This window comes from Magnolia sinica, chromosome 10, assembly GCF_029962835.1.
Source record: "Magnolia sinica isolate HGM2019 chromosome 10, MsV1, whole genome shotgun sequence".
In the NCBI taxonomy this organism is placed as follows: domain Eukaryota; kingdom Viridiplantae; phylum Streptophyta; class Magnoliopsida; order Magnoliales; family Magnoliaceae; genus Magnolia; species Magnolia sinica.
Genome location: NC_080582.1, coordinates 81,265,030 through 81,272,332, shown reverse-complemented (window position 1 = coordinate 81,272,332; position 7,303 = coordinate 81,265,030). Strand labels below are relative to the sequence as shown.

Below are 7,303 nucleotides of genomic sequence, written 5' to 3'. Positions count from 1 at the left end.
TATACAACAAGGTGGCTAGATTAGACCAGACCCACCTGACTCACTACACACCGAGTCGAGCCCAAAACTCGACAACAGACCCCAACTCGACTCGCCCTTAACTCTCTTTCTTCCTTCCGATCCTACCCTTTTCTGCTTCAATGTCCGGTTAGTGACATTGAAATCCACAAACGCATTTGAACTTACCACAACTTAACAAGTCAGTGAGTTATAGTCGATCAACTAATTCTACTCGAATTCGAAACATGACCACAACATAATATTTCTTCTTCACTCCCACTCTCACACCTTTCTTTATATGATGGAAGGGATGCTTGGCAGGCCTGGACCCTACCAGATGCTCAACTCAAAGTGAGTTAACTTGACTCGATGCGACACGAACACACAATAGCCCTAACGAGTTGACTCGATCGCACGGTGTGGTGCAGCCCAAAACTTAGTCCCGCTCCCCCCCCCCCCCCCCCTCTCTCTCTCTCTCTTTCTTCTTCTTCTTCCCTTCTCTCTTCCATGGGATGACTTGGACCGAACCAGGCTCAACAACATGACGAGTCAAGCTTTCAACTCGATATAGAGACTCGACAGTGGTTCTCTCTCTCTCTCTCTCTCTCTCTCTCTCTCTCTCTCTCTCTATCCTTCTTCTTCTTCTTCTTCTTCTTTTCTTATTCTCCTTTTTTTCATCCGCTGAAGGTCCAACAACAATAATTGGATGGGTTGGTGGGTCCGAAGGGAGATGAGTTCAGCCAATTTTCTTGGGTTGCCACATGAAGGGGAAGATCAGATTGCATCTAATCCCTCTTTCCTTTATATCATGCCCTCTTCTCCTAGATCCATTGGATGGAAAGAATAAACGGTTTGGATACAATCTAGGGAAACCATCCCTCACAAAAAAATGTCTTCAACTGTGCCACTTTTTGTCACAATGAAAGCCCTACTTTGAAGCTGAACGGAGGGCTAAAAAGGCTTAAATGGACGACCGGCATGGAGAGAAAAGGAAGCACAAGGATTGTCAGGGTGGTAGCAACAGGATGTGGTTTCCATTACATGTCAAGGTTTTGGTCAAACCTAAGTCTTGCACCTGATGGATGGTTCAGATAATCTAGTTAGGGACAATGGTGTGCCATGGCTCATCGAGAATAGACACAATCTGTTTAAATTGCATTTGAGCGGGAAACAGAAAGAAAAGGCTCTTTGGCTCGAGTTAGCGCCCACTTTGACCTGAGTTGGGGTCAGTGCACCACAGTTGTGTACACACACAACCCTAAAAATGAGGTCCACCATTATGTTTAGAGAGATCCACTCCGTTCATTCACTTTGGAGGCTCTAATAAGGGCCTTTGACCAAAGATCAGGCGGATTTAAAGCTCAAGTGGGCCATACCAACTGATTTCATTCTCAATTATTGATTTTTGCCAATATAGTGATTAGTAGTGGGATTTAAGGCCAAGATAGTGAGTTCTTACAATCTTAATTGTGTTTACTTCAACTTAGTCTTGAATTTACTGAACAATGGCTTTAGCGATTCGAGTCCCACGAAGGATAATGTATGGTCTTATATGTCTAACAAGGTAATTGAATGCTTAAAAATGAATTTCTCTAGTGATGTGATGGACCATCTAGAAAATCGATCGGATGGATGACTTGATCTATATATAAAAAGTGTTCTTCACAGTTAGATTGATGTATGATTGAGTTTATATGCTGACATTGAAGTCGATCATATATTTGGCCTTATTCAATGGTTAAGATGAGAGTGCAATGGTCACCAACAAACCGTTGGTATTGTTCCAATCATGTTCATCATGGGACGGGCTTAAATAAGCTTAGTACATGCTTTAATTAAGTGAGATGATATAAAAACAAATACAAGGGCACATGAAAAGTTACTAAATCCAAACCATGCAAAATAGTGGGACTTGTAAGTGGTCCACATTCAACTAAAACAAGGCGCTAAGGTTGGTGGCTATGATCTTCCAAATGAAGAATGAGTTGTATGCATCACCACCATAAAATGCATGATACAATCATAAATACACATCCATCCACATCATATAATCAGCAACAAAATCTAATGAATATAAAGCATATTTTCAACGAGTTAATTAATTGGTCACAAATAATCTAATAGAGTGGCCCATCAACAATTGACCCTACGGATTAACGACACGGATCACTAAACCAGGTCCACATGTAGAAAGTGAAAACCCAATTACAACATTTTTATTTTGTCATCAGCATCTAATTAGTTTCTTATGAACAATGGCATGGATGGGACTTCCTAAGATATCGGTGTCAACACGAACATCTTGCATGCATGTGAAGCAATCGTGGGATCGAATTTGTTCTTATATGTCTTCTCCAACGTCTCATGTTGCATCCATAAATCAACCAGCAGTGATGAGTAGAGATATCTAACACAACTATGATTTAACTAAAATGAGATGAAGTCATTTTGGGGCCTACCAAACAGGCCCCAAGTTAAAATTGAAATTACCTTCTAGAGATCTCTCACTTGGACCACTGTGTCTTTTGGGAGACCAATGTCATCCCAATGAGCTGAGATGTCATATGCAAAGAGTGCCCGATTTACAAAAAGGACAGCCATCCTATAGCCCGTCAGGGGTGCAGCCCAAACCTGTATAAAGAAAGTCACATTATTCAATGTCCACTTTAAATAGTTCATGTACAACAGAAGCTACATGCTTTTGGGGCAGGAGACAACGTACCTCACAATCTCCTATCATCATAACCTTCTTCGCTTGAATGCCGAGAGGATCTATTCAAAATTAATAGCACCAAATTCTCATGTTAGATATAATTTCACAAAGAGAAAAAAAAATTACAATTAAATATAAAAGTGTAGCATGTTTGCTTCATACTTCTAGGACAACGAAAGAAAAACATCACATTGGACGAAATATGTGAAATAGAATTCTAAATAACTGTCAATAGTAAAAAAGTGAGCTGTCTCTCAAAAGGCAGGAAAATCCATACCAGTCTATGTAGCTAATGTATATACCTTGGTGAACATCGATGACATCCTTGTTGCCCAGGATTGCCAATGTTTCATTACTAGCGCTTCGTAAATCGCATCCAATTATAAGGGGAGCCTTAGAAATAGCCCAAATGCTGAAGTGGACTATGTACTCGTCGTTTGTCATCCCTCCATTTCCGATTTCAAGCATGTCTAGATCTGATCAAACAAACCCATAAATATAAGTTGATATCTAAGTATAAAATAAGTAGAAATCATGAATTCCTTAATCGCAAGTTTCTAACCATTCCAGCCACCAAGCCTTGCATGCTCAGTATACACTTCATTCGCATCAGCTCTAAAGACCATGCTATAAAACCAAAGACATTTTAATCAATCATATGCTTCTTATAATTAAAAAAAAACAAGACAAAAGCAATTCAACGAGGATTTTCAAGAGGTTTTAACTTGTCCCAGTTATCAACAATGTCCATGGTATTCCTCCAACTGTTTCCAACTTTCGCCCCACAGAGCCGGGTGCATATCCCCCCTAATCAACAGAGGAAAATAGATGAAAAATATAAGTGGAGAAGAAATTTAAAAGAGGTATGACATCGTTGCAATAATAAAGAATTACCATTCGTAGAGAGAATAAAAGATTGGATGGCCAGTCTTCATTAGTGCTCATGTCATTTTAGGATATCTATTCCACGAGTAAGAAGTAAATTTCATAGTTTAAAAGAAAAAAGATCTCCTCAAAATTGAAATTGAAAGTGAGTATAGTACGCTTACTGAACTATCAGCTTAATACCATCGAAGAAGCAATTATCATACTTTAAATAATCAATTCCCTGCAAAGTAGTTCATAAAATTGTTCAATTAGTTTCGGTTTTCTTGATTTTAAAAGATATTCATGTTTTCAAATTGTAAGAAAATTAGAGAATAATGCTACAAATAAACCTCAACTTAATACACATACCCATGAAGCAAAGGTCATGGCATCTTTCTCTTCATAACCAAGTGACCTTGGTTGAGTTTGGGTATATGTCTTGTACCTAAAATTTTTGACCTATTATGAAGAATAATAACCATCTTAGTCCTTTCTACCTCCATTGAAGAATCAATGTAGTTATTAAACGCCTAAATATTCTAAAAGGTATAAATATCTATTAGCGTCACCACATCCTCTATTAACACCAATCTTAAGTAGAAAAAAAATGCAATGCACTTATCCTGCAGATGAATAGATTCCGAGCTTAAGCCCCTTGCTATGTACATAATCTGCAAGAGCCTTAATACCTGATGGAAACGTCGATTTTCTAGTAACAAAATTACGTTAAAAATTGAAATTCAATTCCAATTTTTCCATTGGACAATAAGTATTTTTATAACATGTAACCAAATAACTAAGAGATTTGAATACAAAGTTTTAAAATAAAAAAAGCAAACCTCTGAGTCACGGTTCAACTTAGCCCGATAATCATCTAATAAAGGAAGAAAATGCAGACTTGATTAACCATTGTTTGACAATGTAAGTAGTTTTTGCTAATAAAAAATAAAAATTATGTTGCAAGAACAAGATACCTAAATTAATATATTGATATCCAAGCTTGGCAAGGCCAGTTGATACCAAAGCATCGGCAGTGTTACAATGAAAAATAGCAGCAATTTAGTAAATTAATAAAAGCAGGGAAAGATTAAAAAAAAGTTCTAAATTAAATATTCAAAGCTCCAATTGAGCATTCAAAAGAACCACAAGATTTAGGTAATAATTCCTGCAAATCCAAAACCACTTTATAAAACAAGAGACAAGATTAAGTAGATTCAATTCACCAATTTCTCTGACTATTGTCTCATTAATACTGCACCAGAAGGGATTCCAACTATTCCACCTGGAAAAGAAAAATAATTATAGTTACAATGATGGAAGAGATTCCTTTAAAATGGTAAGAACATATTTCATTTATAACTGCTATATATTTACTAACATCAAGATCACTTCACATTATTCCATGAAGGTGGGACATTAGCATTTCCCATAGTTTTGATTTGTTTGTTAAAACATTTTTGATCTTCAAGTCAACCAGACTCAAGTAGAAAAAAAATAGCAATATATGTATGAATGGAGAGTAATTTGATACTCTGGCTGCATACTTGGGTCGGACGTGTTAACCATTAAGATAAATAGGGAGGGAGAGGGAGAAAGAGAGTTTTACCCCATTGGAGGTGTCATGCCAACACCATTGGTGAGAAGATTCCGTCTAGTATCATTTTTTGAATGTAAAAATCTAGAAGCTGATACAGAGAAGGAAATGAGGAGAAGTAGAGAGATGAGCAGTTGAGAAGCTAAGTATCCCTTCATCTTCTGTTCTGCTTATCCTCACCACCCTTTTACTCGTATCGTATCCACTGCTCCACTAAAACTGAGAATCACTACATTTATAGATGGAGAAAAGGAGAAGAGATCACTACAGTGAGCAGATCCGCCGAGATTGTTGAGTGTCGTTGCTTCTCACGTCCACGTCATTTCCTATGCCTCCAGTTAACAAGAATAGATACGCCCAATTTCTCTTTCCCTTGCTACACAACGTTTCGTGTGAAACTTCTTGGCCTCACAATGATTTATGTTTTAAATCTACACCATCCATTAGTTTTTGCATATCATTATAGAGCATTAGCCTAAAAATGAGGCACATCTAAAGCTTAAACGGACCACACCAGCGTTGAAACCTTCCTAGAATCCACTGTAAGGTTTATTTGCCATCTAACCTCTTCATAAGGTCACACAGACCTGGATGAAGGAAGACTCAAATATCAACTTCATCAGATTATTATGTGGCCACTTAAAACCCGTAGACAATTGGATAATGGCAGGGTAATTCGCCAGATAGTGTAAATTCCACTATGTGTTATGGGTTTATCTACTAACATGGTGGACTATTGTATAGGAAAGGTCTACCATGGATTGCAAGTAATTATCTTAATCATTCCAATTGTATGATCAGAGAAATCCTATTACAAGCCTGCAAAATGATCGATAATATTCTCTTCTATTCATCCAGTCCATTTTTCATGACCTTAATCTAGTGGCTTTGATCATCCGATCATGGTGATTTTGGGTATGAAAAGTCCATATTTCATGGTGTTGTTGTCCTGTTCAACGGTCATCGGTAACAGTAGGTGGGCCACTTGGTGTTACCATGAAAGAGATAATTTGATACTCTGGAGGAGCAGGTTAGGAATGGCAATCAATATGCATTTACTTAAAAAAAGAGGATATGGAGGTTTGATTTTTAAATTATTGATATATCCATATATATGTTGATCCAGGGAAAAACAATTAACCACTTCTCTGCATTCGGATATGTTTTTCAAAATTCAGTGGCCTTATCTAGCATCACATCAACTTGATGATATTTAACTGCATTAATTAATTTCATATGGGCCATCAATTGAATGGTCAGGATGATCCCAATGGGACCGGCCAAAAACATTGACACCATGTTATTGTAGTCGGCATATTTTGTAAATGGCAAAACAAATAGGCCCTAAGCTATTTCATTAATCAAGATAATCATCGTTTTAGTACTTTTTAAAAACAAAGGGATGGCAACTCGGTGGGCCCCACTTTGATGTTTATGTTAAATTCACATTAACCATGAGTCGTTTCACCCTTTGTTAGGCCCAAGGCCCAAAACTCAGTTTCAACATATATTCAGGTGGATGAAACACATGATTGGAAACCGTGTAAAGAGCACTGCTTGCTCTCCAAACTATTACCCTTGCTGCAGCCTACTTGATTTATGAATGAGTTTGAATTTTTTTGTTCAATTCTTAAATTTTATTATAGTATCTAATGGTTGGAGTGGATTTCACACAATTATCACTATAGGCCGTATAAAAATCATGAGTGGATGTCTCTCTCCCCACTATTTGCTTTGGTGGGGCCCATTTAAATACAAGTTAACCGTATTTTTTACTATAGACCTAACATAGGATTATGTATCTAATAGTTTGAACGTACTCTTACAATGGCTCAAAAACTAAGATTTCCTATCATATATTAGAAATGGTCAACTCAATGCTAATCAGAGTAAAGTTGCCACTAAGTCTATGGGGTGAGGCACTACTTGCAGCGTATCATATACTAAACAGAATTCCGTCTAAAAAATATAAAATATCTCCATATGAAACATGGAAAGGTAAAAAACCTAACCTAGGATATCTAAAAGTGTGGGGGTGTCTTGCATATTGCAGAATCCCTATTCCAAAAAGAACCAAGACCTAGAGTTATTAAGTGCGCCTTCATGGGGTATGCATAAAATAGTAAAGC

General features: G+C 37.3%; 1 pseudogene; it reads right to left on the bottom strand.

Moving 5' to 3' along the window:
* Positions 1 to 2,048: 2,048 nt before the first annotated feature.
* LOC131257564 (alpha-galactosidase 1-like) lies at positions 2,049 to 5,339 on the bottom strand (annotated as a pseudogene).
* Between the last annotated feature and the right edge of the window lie 1,964 nt (positions 5,340 to 7,303).